The sequence below is a fragment of the Pelobates fuscus genome, chromosome 3 (assembly GCF_036172605.1).
Source record: "Pelobates fuscus isolate aPelFus1 chromosome 3, aPelFus1.pri, whole genome shotgun sequence".
In the NCBI taxonomy this organism is placed as follows: domain Eukaryota; kingdom Metazoa; phylum Chordata; class Amphibia; order Anura; family Pelobatidae; genus Pelobates; species Pelobates fuscus.
The window spans coordinates 4,648,910-4,662,968 of record NC_086319.1 but is presented as its reverse complement, the minus strand read 5'-3'; positions in this window follow the sequence as shown (position 1 = coordinate 4,662,968).

Genomic DNA, 14,059 nt, shown 5'->3' with positions numbered 1-14,059 from the left:
TGAATGGTAAGTTTTATTTTTTAATTTTTTTCAGGTACCTAGTTAATGGTATCCCTCATTATTTTTAGGGTGAGGGGGGTAGGTAGGGGTTAAGTCGTTTTTTTGGGAGGGTGTTGACTAGGTGTTTTGGGACCCCTAGTCACCTGGGGGGGTATATTTTCATTTAGGGCCTCCACCCGCCGCTCAGGGGTGGGGGCTGGGGGGAGGACAATAGGTCCCCGCCCCATTATTTTACTCCTTATTCTAACTAAGGGCCCCCACCCGCCACTCAGGGGTGGGGGCTGGGGGGAGGACAATAGGTCCCTGCCCCATTATTTTACTTTATGTCCCCACCCGCTATTAACCTTTTAGTAGATAGCTCCCTAGTACTGTGAGAATTAGGGAGTTATCTACTTATTTATTCCTGTCATTCCATTGACTGGCTAAGTAACTTACATTTAATATGAATGTATGTTACTTGATTGTTGTAAGTGTTGCAAATGCTTACAGCTGAATCCTGGCTATGTTTGTATACTTTTTATTTAAAATTGTATACAATGTAACATTCTTCATTCTTTCACTGGGTAAGTATATTAGTACTTCGGCAATACTGTGCTTAGGAACTTCGACACTTTGGAAATTCGGAAATTCAGCTATTCGGACATTTCAGGAGTATCCGAATGTCCGAATTGCCCGAAATTCGTCCGAATTAACATTCGGAACGAAACTCACATGTCTATCAAAGGTGAAGTAGGAGAAGGAGCAGAAAAGGGTAGCAAGGAGCAGAAAGGGATCAAGGGATCAAAAAGAGAAAGGAGCAGAAGGGCGCAAAATAAGCAGAAAGTAGCAGAAAGGTAAAGAAGCAGAAGGAGACAAGGAGGAGAGAAGACCGTGTCAGAAGAAAAAGAAGACTGTGTCAAATGAAGGAGAAGAAAATGAGATTGGAGCAGGAAGGACAAGTGAAGTGATCCCTCCACTTCATTCTGGACACCACATCATCAGGCTTTGGTACCTGTGCCTGGCAGGAAACTTTGGACCTTCTCAACTGCCGAGGTTAAAAAAAAACAGTGTTAATGTGTTCACTTTTATTTATTGAGTGTCAGGAAGCACAGAGTGCCGCTGGGTAGGGGTGAGCAGTCAGCTGGCACTCTAAGCCAATCAGTAGCTCCCCATTCATAAAAAAGTAAAACATTTTTATGAACCGGGAACTAGCGATTGGCTTAGAGCGTCAACTGACCATTCTAGCCAATCTGCAGCATCCATGCCTGACGTCAATCTGCACTTCCTGACACTCCGTTTCAGATGCCGAATACCACTGAGTGACCTGGAGATCTGGAGGAAGCCTTTGGGGTTAAACCATTTGAGAGCATCATAGCATTTTCATTTAGATGAAGTTGTTATGGTGACCAGAATGTTCCTTTAATTTGCTGAAAGGAACACTATAGTGTCAGGAATACAAACATGTATTCCTGACACCTTAGTTGTGAAAACGCTATTCACCCTGGCTTTATGTGATAATGACTATGCTCCTCCCCTTCTTGACACTGTCAAAAAGGGGCCAAGCATAGATGTCATTACAATTATGCCCCCCCCTGGAAAAATTCCTGATGACGCCCATGCTACTATTGGTTGGCTTAGGATATGTAGTGAAATTGGTTACTATCCCACACCCATAATGCTATTGGTTGACTTGGGATATATGTTTATTGTGATAATCCGCCCCCTGAGCAGGGTTGTTATGAGTGGCGATTTGGTCAGGGGCATGGCTCTTCCGAGAAATTTCAGGTGTTTTAGGATTAATTTATAGAACTAAAATGTATTTTATAACAAGAAAAATGTATCTTGTTTACACAGACTGATTTCTAAACACATTTATTGTAGTTTAACCCCTTAAGGACCAAACTTCTGGAATAAAAGGGGATCATGACGTGTCACACATGTCATGTGTCCTTAAGGGGTTAAAGACAAATTACTGGAAGTATTATTGCTGTGGAGCTCTGGCTGTGGAGCTCTGTTATACGCCCAGGCACATTACTGGGAATATTATTGCTGTGGAGCTCTGTTATACCCTCAGACACATTACTGGGAGTATTATTGCTGTGTAGCTCTGTCATACACTCAGACACATTACTGGGAGTAGTATTGCTGTGGAGCTCTGTTATACACTCAGACACATACATGGGAGTATTATTGCTGTGGAGCTCTGTTATACACTAAGACACATTACTGGGAGTATTATTGCTGTGGAGCTCTGTTATACACTCAGACACATTACTGGGAGTATTATTGCTGTGGAGCTCTGTTATACACTCAGACACATTACTGGGAGTATTATCGCTGTGGAGCTCTGTTATACACTCAGACACATTACTGGGAGTATTATTGCTGTGGAGCTCTGTTATACACTCAGACACATTACTGGGAGTATTATTGCTGTGTAGCTCTGTTATACACTCAGACACATTACTGGGAGTATTATTGCTGAGGGGCTCTGTTATACACTCAGACACATTACTGGGAGTATTATTGATGTGGAGTTCTGTTATACACTCAGACGCATTACTGAGAGTATTATTGCTGTGGAGCTCTGTTATACACTCAGACACATTACTGGGAGTATTATTGCTGTGGAGCTCTGTTATACTCTCAGACACATTACTGGGAGTATTATTCATGTGGAGCTCTGTTATACACCCAGACACATTACTGAGAGTATTATTACTGTGGGGTTCTGTTATACACAGACACATTCCTGGGAGTATTATTGCTGTGGAGCTCTGCTATACGCTCAGACACATTACTGGGAGTATTATTGTTGTGGAGCTCTGTTATACACTCAGACACATTACTGGGAGTATTATTGCCGTGGAGCTCTGTTATACACTCAGACACATTACTGGGAGTATTATTGCTGTGGAGCTCTGTTATACACTCAGACACATTACTGGGAGTATTATTGCTGTGGAGCTCTGTTATACACTCAGACACATTACTGGGAGTATTATTGCTGTGGAGCTCTGTTATACACACAGACACATTACTGGGAGTATTATTGCCGTGGAGCTCTGTTATACACTCAGACACATTACTGGGAGTATTACTGCTGTGGAGCTCTGTTATACACTCAGGCACATTACTGGGAGTATTATTGCTGTGGAGTTCTGTTATACACACAGACACGTTACTAGGAGTATTATTGCTGTGGAGCTCTGTTATACACTCAGACACATTACTGGGAGTATTATTACTGTGGAGCTCTGTTATACACTCAGACACATTACTGCGAGTATTATTACTGTGGGGCTCTGTTATACACTCAGACACATTACTGGGAGTATTATTGCTGTGGAGCTCTGTTATACCCTCAGACACATTACTGGGAGTATTATTACTGGGGAGCTCTGTTATACACTCAGACACATTACTGGGAGTATTATTGCTGTGTAGCTCTGTTATACACTCAGACACATTACTGGGAGTATTATTGCTGTGGAGCTCTGTTATACACTAAGACACATTACTGGGAGTATTATTGTTGTGGAGCTCTGTTATACACTCAGACACATTACTGGGAGTATTATTGCCGTGGAGCTCTGTTATACACTCAGACACATTACTGGGAGTATTATTGCTGTGGAGCTCTGTTATACACTCAGACACATTACTGGGAGTATTATTGCTGTGGAGCTCTGTTATACACTCAGACACATTACTGGGAGTATTATTGCTGTGGAGCTCTGTTATACACACAGACACATTACTGGGAGTATTATTGCCGTGGAGCTCTGTTATACACTCAGACACATTACTGGGAGTATTATTGCTGTGGAGCTCTGTTATACACTCAGGCACATTACTGGGAGTATTATTGCTGTGGAGTTCTGTTATACACACAGACACGTTACTAGGAGTATTATTGCTGTGGAGCTCTGTTATACACTCAGACACATTACTGGGAGTATTATTACTGTGGAGCTCTGTTATACACTCAGACACATTACTGGGAGTATTATTGCTGAGGAGCTCTGTTATACACTCAGACACATTACTGCGAGTATTATTACTGTGGGGCTCTGTTATACACTCAGACACATTACTGGGAGTATTATTGCTGTGGAGCTCTGTTATACACTCAGACACATTACTGGGAGTATTATTGCTGTGGAGCTCTGTTATACCCTCAGACACATTACTGGGAGAATTATTGCTGTGGAGCTCTGTTATACACTCAGACACATTACTGGGAGTATTATTGCTGTGTAGCTCTGTTATACACTCAGACACATTACTGGGAGTATTATTGCTGTGGAGCTCTGTTATACACTAAGACACATTACTGGGATTATTATTGCTGTGGAGCTCTGTTATACCCTCAGACACATTACTGGGAGTATTATTGCTGTGGAGCTCTGTTATACACTCAGACACATTACTGGGAGTATTATTGCTGTGTAGCTCTGTTATACACTCAGAAACATTACTGGGAGTATTATTGCTGTGGAGCTCTGTTATACACTAAGACACATTACTGGGATTATTATTGCTGTGGAGCTCTGTTATACACTCAGACACATTACTGGGAGTATTATTGCCGTGGAGCTCTGTTATACACTCAGATACATTACTGGGAGTATTATTACTGTGAAGCTCTGTTATACACTCAGACACATTACTGGGAGTATTATTGCTGGGGAGCTCTGTTATACACTCAGACACATTACTGGTAGTATTATTGCTGTGTAGCTCTGTTATACCCTCAGACACATTACTGGTAGTATTATTGCTGTGGAGCTCTGTTATACACTTAGACACATTACTGGGAGTATTATTGCTGTGGAGCTCTGTTATACCCTCAGACACATTACTGGTAGTATTATTGCTGTGGGGCTCTGTTATACACTCAGACACATTACTGGGAGTATTATTGCTGTGGAGCTCTGTTATACACTCAGACACATTACTGGGAGTATTATTGCTGTGGAGCTCTGTTATACACTCAGACACATTACTGGGAGTATTATTGCTGTGGAGCTCTGTTATACACACAGACACATTACTGGGAGTATTATTGCCGTGGAGCTCTGTTATACACTCAGACACATTACTGGGAGTATTATTGCTGTGGAGCTCTGTTATACACTCAGACACATTACTGGGAGTATTATTGCTCTGGAGCTCTGTTATACACTCAGACACATTACTGGGAGTATTATTGCTGTGGAGCTATGTTATACCCTCAGACACATTACTGGTAGTATTATTGCTGTGCAGCTCTGTTATACACTCAGACACATTACTGGGAGTATTATTGCTGTGGAGCTCTGTTATACACTCAGACACATTACTGGGAGTATTATTGCTGTGGAGCTCTGTTATACACACAGACACATTACTGGGAGTATTATTGCTTTGGAGCTCTGTTAGACACATTACTAGGAGTATTATTACTATGGAGCTCTGTTATACACTCAGACACATTACTGGGAGTATTATTGCTGTGGAGTTCTGTTATACACTCAGACACATTACTGGGAGTATTATTGCCGTGGAGCTCTGTTATACACTCAGACACATTACTGGGAGTATTATTGTTGTGGAGCTCTGTTATACACACAGACACATTACTGGGAGTATTATTGCTGTGGAGCTCTGTTATACACACAGACACATTACTGGGAGTATTATTGCTGTGGAGCTCTGTTAGACACTCAGACACATTACTAGGAGTATTATTACTATGGAGCTCTGTTATACACTCAGACACATTACTGGGAGTATTATTGCTGTGGAGCTCTGTTATACACACAGACACATTACTGGGAGTATTATTGCTGTGGAGCTCTGTTAGACACTCAGACACATTACTGGGAGTATTATTGCTGTGGGGCTCTGTTATACACTCAGACACATTACTGGGAGTATTATTGCTGTGGAGCTCTGTTATACACACATACACATTACTGGGAGTATTAATGCTGTGGAGCTCTGTTATACACTCAGTCACATTACTGGGAGTATTATTGCTGTGGGGCTCTGTTATACACTCAGACACATTACTGGGAGTATTATTGCTGTGGAGCTCTGCTATACACTCAGACACATTACTGGGAGTATTAATGCTGTGGAGCTCTGTTATACACTCAGTCACATTACTGGGAGTATTATTGCTGTGGGGCTCTGTTATACACTCAGACACATTACTGGGAGTATTATTGCTGTATAGATCTGTTATACACTCAGACACATTACTGGGAGTATTATTGCTGTGGGGCTCTGTTATACACTCAGACACATTACTGGGAGTATTATTGCTGTGGAGCTCTGTTATACACTCAGACACATTACTGGGAGTATTATTGCTGTGGAGCTCTGTTATACACACAGACACATTACTGGGAGTATTATTGCCGTGGAGCTCTGTTATACACTCAGACACATTACTGGGAGTATTATTGCTGTGGAGCTCTGTTATACACTCAGACACATTACTGGGAGTATTATTGCTGTGGGGCTCTGTTAAACACTCAGGCACATTACTGGGAGTATTATTGCTGTGGAGCTGTGTGATACACTCAGACACATTACTGGGAGTATTATTGCTGTGGGGCTCTGTTATACACTCAGACACATTACTGGGAGTATTATTACTGGGGAGCTCTGTTATACACTCAGCCACATTACTGGGAGTATTATTGCTGTGGGGCTCTGTTATACACTCAGGCACATTACTGGGAGTATTATTGCTGTGGAGCTGTGTGATACACTCAGACACATTACTGGGAGTATTATTGCTGTGGGGCTCTGTTATACACTCAGACACATTACTGGGAGTATTATTACTGGGGAGCTCTGTTATACACTCAGACACATTACTGGGAGTATTATTGCTGTGGGGCTCTGTTATACACTCAGGCACATTACTGGGAGTATTATTGCTGTGGAGCTCAGTTATACACTCAGACACATTACTGGGAGTATTATTGCTGTGGGGCTCTGTTATACACTCAGGCACATTACTGGGAGTATTATTGCTGTGGAGCTCAGTTATACACTCAGACACATTACTGGGAGTATTATTGCTGTGGAGCTCTGTCATACACTCAGACACATTACTGGGAGTATTATTGCTGTGGGGCTCTGTTATACACTCAGACACATTACTGGGAGTATTATTACTGGGGAGCTCTGTTATACACTCAGACACATTACTGGGAGTATTATTGCTGTGGGGCTCTGTTATACACTCAGGCACATTACTGGGAGTATTATTGCTGTGGAGCTGTGTGATACACTCAGACACATTACTGGGAGTATTATTGCTGTGGGGCTCTGTTATACACTCAGACACATTACTGGGAGTATTATTACTGGGGAGCTCTGTTATACACTCAGCCACATTACTGGGAGTATTATTGCTGTGGGGCTCTGTTATACACTCAGGCACATTACTGGGAGTATTATTGCTGTGGAGCTGTGTGATACACTCAGACACATTACTGGGAGTATTATTACTGGGGAGCTCTGTTATACACTCAGACACATTACTGGGAGTATTATTGCTGTGGGGCTCTGTTATACACTCAGGCACATTACTGGGAGTATTATTGCTGTGGAGCTCAGTTATACACTCAGACACATTACTGGGAGTATTATTGCTGTGGGGCTCTGTTATACACTCAGGCACATTACTGGGAGTATTATTGCTGTGGAGCTCAGTTATACACTCAGACACATTACTGGGAGTATTATTGCTGTGGAGCTCTATCATACACTCAGACACATTACTGGGAGTATTATTGCTGTGGGGCTCTGTTATACACTCAGACACATTACTGGGAGTATTATTGCTGTGGGGCTCTTTTATACACTCAGACACATTACTGGGGGTATTATTGCTGTGGAGCTCTGTTATACAATCAGACACATTACTGGGGGTATTATTGCTGTGGAGCTCTGTTATACACTCAGACACATTACTGGGAGTATTATTGCTGTGGAGCTCTGTTATACACTCAGACACATTACTGGGAGTATTATTACTGTGGAGCTCTGTTATACACTCAGACACATTACTGGGAGTATTATTGCTGTGGAGCTCTGTTATACACTCAGACACATTACTGGGAGTATTATTGCTGTGGAGCTCTGTTATACACAGAGACACATTACTGGGAGTATTATTGCTGTGGGGCTCTGTTATACACTCAGACACATTACTGGGGGTATTATTGCTGTGGAGCTCTGTTATACACTCAGACACATTACTGGGAGTATTATTGCTGTGGAGCTCTGTTATACACTCAGACACATTACTGGGAGTATTATTACTGTGGGGCTCTGTTATACACTCAGACACATTACTGTGAGTATTATTACTGTGGAGCTCTGTTATACACTCAGAAACATTACTGGGAGTATTATTACTGTGGAGCTCTGTTATACACTCAGACACATTACTGGGAGTATTATTGCTGTGGAGCTCTGTTATACACTCAGACACATTACTGGGAGTATTATTACTGTGGAGCTCTGTCATACACTCAGACACATTACTGGGAGTATTATTGCTGTGGGGCTCTGTTATACACTCAGACACATTACTGGGGGTATTATTGCTGTGGAGCTCTGTTATACACTCAGACACATTACTGGGAGTATTATTGCTGTGGAGCTCTGTTATACACTCAGACACATTACTGGGAGTATTATTACTGTGGGGCTCTGTTATACACTCAGACACATTACTGTGAGTATTATTACTGTGGAGCTCTGTTATACACTCAGAAACATTACTGGGAGTATTATTACTGTGGAGCTCTGTTATACACTCAGACACATTACTGGGAGTATTATTGCTGTGGAGCTCTGTTATACACTCAGACACATTACTGGGAGTATTATTACTGTGGAGCTCTGTCATACACTCAGACACATTACTGGGAGTATTATTGCTGTGGGGCTCTGTTATACACTCAGACACATTACTGGGGGTATTATTGCTGTGGAGCTCTGTTATACACTCAGACACATTACTGGGGGTATTATTGCTGTGGAGCTCTGTTATACACTCAGACACATTACTGGGAGTATTATTGCTGTGGAGCTCTGTTACACATTCAGACACATTACTGGGAGTATTATTGCTGTGGGGCTCTGTTATACACTCAGACACATTACTGGGAGTATTATTGCTGTGGAGCTCTGTTATACACTCAGACACATTACTGGGAGTATTATTGCCGTGGAGCTCTGTTATACACTCAGACACATTACTGGGAGTATTATTGCTGTGGAGCTCTGTTATACACTCAGACACATTACTGGGAGTATTATTGCTGTGGAGCTCTGTTATACACAGAGACACATTACTGGGAGTATTATTGCTGTGGGGCTCTGTTATACACTCAGACACATTACTGGGGGTATTATTGCTGTGGAGCTCTGTTATACACTCAGACACATTACTGGGAGTATTATTGCTGTGGAGCTCTGTTATACACTCAGACACATTACTGGGAGTATTATTACTGTGGAGCTCTGTCATACACTCAGACACATTACTGGGAGTATTATTGCTGTGGGGCTCTGTTATACACTCAGACACATTACTGGGGGTATTATTGCTGTGGAGCTCTGTTATACACTCAGACACATTACTGGGAGTATTATTGCTGTGGAGCTCTGTTATACACTCAGACACATTACTGGGAGTATTATTACTGTGGGGCTCTGTTATACACTCAGACACATTACTGTGAGTATTATTACTGTGGAGCTCTGTTATACACTCAGAAACATTACTGGGAGTATTATTACTGTGGAGCTCTGTTATACACTCAGACACATTACTGGGAGTATTATTGCTGTGGAGCTCTGTTATACACTCAGACACATTACTGGGAGTATTATTGCTGTGGAGCTCTGTTATACACTCAGACACATTACTGGGAGTATTATTGCTGTGGAGCTCTGTTATACACTCAGACACATTACTGGGAGTATTATTACTGTGGAGCTCTGTTATACACTCAGAAACATTACTGGGAGTATTATTACTGTGGAGCTCTGTTATACACTCAGACACATTACTGGGAGTATTATTGCTGTGGAGCTCTGTTATACACTCAGACACATTACTGGGAGTATTATTACTGTGGAGCTCTGTCATACACTCAGACACATTACTGGGAGTATTATTGCTGTGGGGCTCTGTTATACACTCAGACACATTACTGGGGGTATTATTGCTGTGGAGCTCTGTTATACACTCAGACACATTACTGGGAGTATTATTGCTGTGGAGCTCTGTTATACACTCAGACACATTACTGGGAGTATTATTACTGTGGGGCTCTGTTATACACTCAGACACATTACTGTGAGTATTATTACTGTGGAGCTCTGTTATACACTCAGAAACATTACTGGGAGTATTATTACTGTGGAGCTCTGTTATACACTCAGACACATTACTGGGAGTATTATTGCTGTGGAGCTCTGTTATACACTCAGACACATTACTGGGAGTATTATTACTGTGGAGCTCTGTCATACACTCAGACACATTACTGGGAGTATTATTGCTGTGGGGCTCTGTTATACACTCAGACACATTACTGGGGGTATTATTGCTGTGGAGCTCTGTTATACACTCAGACACATTACTGGGGGTATTATTGCTGTGGAGCTCTGTTATACACTCAGACACATTACTGGGAGTATTATTGATGTGGAGCTCTGTTATACACTCAGACACATTACTGGGAGTATTATTACTGTGGAGCTCTGTTATACACTCAGACACATTACTGGGAGTATTATTGCCGTGGAGCTCTGTTATACACTCAGACACATTACTGGGAGTATTATTGCTGTGGAGCTCTGTTATACACTCAGACACATTACTGGGAGTATTATTGCTGTGGAGCTCTGTTATACACAGAGACACATTACTGGGAGTATTATTGCTGTGGGGCTCTGTTATACACTCAGACACATTACTGGGGGTATTATTGCTGTGGAGCTCTGTTATACACTCAGACACATTACTGGGAGTATTATTGCTGTGGAGCTCTGTTATACACTCAGACACATTACTGGGAGTATTATTACTGTGGAGCTCTGTCATACACTCAGACACATTACTGGGAGTATTATTGCTGTGGGGCTCTGTTATACACTCAGACACATTACTGGGGGTATTATTGCTGTGGAGCTCTGTTATACACTCAGACACATTACTGGGAGTATTATTGCTGTGGAGCTCTGTTATACACTCAGACACATTACTGGGAGTATTATTACTGTGGGGCTCTGTTATACACTCAGACACATTACTGTGAGTATTATTACTGTGGAGCTCTGTTATACACTCAGAAACATTACTGGGAGTATTATTACTGTGGAGCTCTGTTATACACTCAGACACATTACTGGGAGTATTATTGCTGTGGAGCTCTGTTATACACTCAGACACATTACTGGGAGTATTATTACTGTGGAGCTCTGTCATACACTCAGACACATTACTGGGAGTATTATTGCTGTGGGGCTCTGTTATACACTCAGACACATTACTGGGGGTATTATTGCTGTGGAGCTCTGTTATACACTCAGACACATTACTGGGGGTATTATTGCTGTGGAGCTCTGTTATACACTCAGACACATTACTGGGAGTATTATTGATGTGGAGCTCTGTTATACACTCAGACACATTACTGGGAGTATTATTACTGTGGAGCTCTGTTATACACTCAGACACATTACTGGGAGTATTATTGCTGTGGAGCTCTTTTATACACGGAGACACATTACTGGGAGTATTATTGCTGTGGGGCTCTGTTATACACTCAGACACATTACTGGGAGTATTATTACTGTGGAGCTCTGTTATACACTCAGACACATTACTGGGAGTATTATTGCTGTGGAGCTCTGTTACACATTCAGACACATTACTGGGAGTATTATTGCTGTGGGGCTCTGTTATACACTCAGACACATTACTGGGAGTATTATTGCTGTGGAGCTCTGTTATACACTCAGACACATTACTGGGAGTATTATTGCCGTGGAGCTCTGTTATACACTCAGACACATTACTGGGAGTATTATTGCTGTGGAGCTCTGTTATACACTCAGACACATTACTGGGAGTATTATTGCTGTGGAGCCCTGTTATACACTCAGACACATTACTGGGAGTATTATTGCTGTGGAGCTCTGTTATACACTCAGACACATTACCGGGAGTATTATTGCTGTGGAGTTCTGTTATACACTCAGACACATTACTGGGAGTATTATTACTGTGGAGCTCTGTAATACACTCAGACACATTACTGGGAATATTATTGCTGTGGAGTTCTGTTATACACTCAGACACATTACTGGGAGTATTATTACTGTGGAGCTCTGTTATACACTCAGACACATTACTGGGAGTATTATTACTGTGGAGCTCTGTTATACCCTCAGTCACATTACTGGGAATATTATTGCTGTGGAGCTCTGTTATACACTCAGACACATTACTGGGAGTATTATTACTGTGGAGCTCTGTTATACACTCAGACACATTACTGGGAATATTATTGCTGCGGAGCTCTGTTATACACTCAGACACATTACTGGGAGTATTATTGCTGTGGGGCTCTGTTATACATTCAGACACATTACTGGGAGTATTATTACTGTGGAGCTCCGTTATACACTCAGACACATTACTGGGAGTATTATTACTGTGGAGCTCTGTTATACACTCAGACACATTACTGGGAGTATTATTGCTGTGGAGCTCTGTCATACACTCAGACACATTACTGGGAGTATTATTGCTGTGGGGCTCTGTTATACACTCAGACACATTACTGGGAGTATTATTGCCGTGGAGCTCTGTTATACACTCAGACACATTACTGGGAGTATTATTGCTGTGGAGCTCTGTTACACACTCAGACACATTACTGGGAGTATTATTGCTGTGGAGCTCTGTTATACACTCAGACACATTACTGGGGGTATTATTGCTGTGGAGCTCTGTTATACACTCAGACACATTACTGGGAGTATTATTGATGTGGAGCTCTGTTATACACTCAGACACATTACTGGGAGTATTATTACTGTGGAGCTCTGTTATACACTCAGACACATTACTGGGAGTATTATTGCTGTGGAGCTCTTTTATACACGGAGACACATTACTGGGAGTATTATTGCTGTGGGGCTCTGTTATACACTCAGACACATTACTGGGAGTATTATTACTGTGGAGCTCTGTTATACACTCAGACACATTACTGGGAGTATTATTGCTGTGGAGCTCTGTTACACATTCAGACACATTACTGGGAGTATTATTGCTGTGGGGCTCTGTTATACACTCAGACACATTACTGGGAGTATTATTGCTGTGGAGCTCTGTTATACACTCAGACACATTACTGGGAGTATTATTGCCGTGGAGCTCTGTTATACACTCAGACACATTACTGGGAGTATTATTGCTGTGGAGCCCTGTTATACACTCATACACATTACTGGGAGTATTATTGCTGTGGGGCTCTGTTATACACTCAGACACATTACTGGGAGTATTATTGCTGTGGAGCTCTGTTATACACTCAGACACATTACTGGGAGTATTATTGCTGTGGAGCTCTGTTATACACTCAGACACATTACCGGGAGTATTATTGCTGTGGAGTTCTGTTATACACTCAGACACATTACTGGGAGTATTATTACTGTGGAGCTCTGTTATACACTCAGACACATTACTGGGAATATTATTGCTGTGGAGTTCTGTTATACACTCAGACACATTACTGGGAGTATTATTACTGTGGAGCTCTGTTATACACTCAGACACATTACTGGGAGTATTATTACTGTGGAGCTCTGTTATACCCTCAGTCACATTACTGGGAATATTATTGCTGTGGAGCTCTGTTATACACTCAGACACATTACTGGGAGTATTATTACTGTGGAGCTCTGTTATACACTCAGACACATTACTGGGAATATTATTGCTGCGGAGCTCTGTTATACACTCAGACACATTACTGGGAGT